The sequence below is a fragment of the Solanum tuberosum genome, unplaced genomic scaffold (genome assembly GCF_000226075.1).
Source record: "Solanum tuberosum cultivar DM 1-3 516 R44 unplaced genomic scaffold, SolTub_3.0 scf00023, whole genome shotgun sequence".
NCBI lineage: Eukaryota > Viridiplantae > Streptophyta > Magnoliopsida > Solanales > Solanaceae > Solanum > Solanum tuberosum.
Genome location: NW_006238949.1, coordinates 1130639 through 1132807, shown reverse-complemented (window position 1 = coordinate 1132807; position 2169 = coordinate 1130639).

Genomic DNA, 2169 nt, shown 5'->3' with positions numbered 1-2169 from the left:
GACTTGGGACGCAGCCCATATAAAAGTCGAAAACATAAAGAAATGACATAAAGGGAATGGGTTTGTCCTCAAAGCTATGAGGACTCACCAATTCTTCAACTCTTCTTGCTCCTTAGGAACCTAGCCTTCAAAGGAACTCAATCTCCGAAACCCTACATTTGATTAGAATGTAGGCAATATGCGTTAGTACAAAATGTAACAAGTGTGATAGCTAGCACAACATCATAAGAGCATCTCAAAAATGGTTAGTCAACATAAGACATAAACATAAGAGACGATAACATAATCATAACATAATCTCCAACATAAGCATCATATAATCATAAGTCAACATAAGACATAATAAATGAGCATAGGAGATACATCATGTTCAGGGCATGGACTTAACTTAGACTTTCATATTTACATACTTCAGCCTTTCGTCTTTCATATTACAAGAGAACTACTTCACAAGCCACCTGGAAGTATACATGTGCAAGGCAATAATAGCATCTCATAATACCATCCAAGTTAAGTACCTCTCTTTGGTCATTCTTGGGCATAGTCCACCTTTATAGTCAAGACCTAGGTTTCATGTCATAAGAGCACTTATACTCCTAAGTAACCTCAGGGAACACTTGTACAATGCATGAGTAGCATCCCATAATACCACCCAGACTAACCATATCTTTGAAGTCACTCTAGTCATGCTTACTAATCATAGGTGTCATTCTTGACCTACTTCATAAGACAAGGAACTATTATCTTGAGTCAATCATATCATGGAAGACAACTATAGCAACAATCCAAGCTAAGCATACATCACATAAAGAATCACTTCATAAATAGCTTCGAGTCATACTTGTGCCATGTATGAATGGCATCCCATACTACCACTCACACTAAGTACTTCTTTAGGCTAGCTTACTCAATACTTACTATTTATCATTTTAGTCTATCAAAGAATAGCACACTACTAGGCTAGACCTAACTATCATGGAAGGCACACTACCATGCAACCCAAGCTATACATGGTAGAATAAAAGTATTCCAACCTGGCTAGCATGCAACCATTCAATATGATGCAAGCTACCCTTAGGGGAGTATGAATCCTCAATCCTAAGCTATCCTTAGGAGAGTATGAATCATCAATCCTAAGCTACCATGAAATGGTCTTGGCCTAACCAAGTCAAGCTACCATGAAAGCATTCTTACAATGATAGTTCAATCTACCCTTAGGAGAGTATAGATCCTCAATCCTAGGCTACCATGTCTATACTAATGCAAGCTACCATAAAGAGCATTCCATAAATGCTAATTCAAGCTAACCTTAGGAGAGTATGGTTCTCAATCCCAAGCTACCATTAGGAGAGTATATGTCCTCAATCCTAAAGCTACCATGCAATGGCTTTGTCTTACCAAGTCAAGATACACATGAAGGGATCATTTATCACAACTTCAAGCTATTCTATTCTAACATGCTTTTATTCATTTTAGGTTATTAAGTCAACTTAGAATCATTCTATGTGAGAAGACCTTTCACATTCTACATACATGCATTCATATTGTTCTAGGTAGGTCATGTGGGTAAGAGCCTTCCACCACAACAAAATCTATTTTATATACCAATTTCATGCAAGCTATCTCATCCTATTAGACTTACTCTCTAAGCCCTAGTGATCAACATTATGACTTCAAGCCCTACGATCAAGCTTTACTCAACCATCATCATACTAGACTAGATCACAAGACATATAGTCACAAGTCTTAGTCATAGGCAATTCTAAACATAATTCATCATAAAGTCCCAAATTCAATCATTACAATTCATGTTCTATCATAAACTCTTAGATCTAGTTCAATTTCATGATTTCATATTCTTATTCTTGTCTAAGTTCTATACATGATAACAATTCTAGAGAATCTATCAAGAATCATCAATTTCTCATCACAAGGCATAAACCCACATACTTTGATTTCTAGGGTTAACCATGGAATTCACCTAAATTCTTCATAATATCATGAATGAACACTAAATCAACCATAAATAAGTATTATCCAACCAATTGGAGTCATACCTAACTATACCCACTCATTGGAAAAAACCCTAGCTTAGATTGGGGTTCTTCTTCACAAATTTAGGGAAATTCTAGGGGACTCTATGGGTGGAAGAACCCATAGATGAAAGGC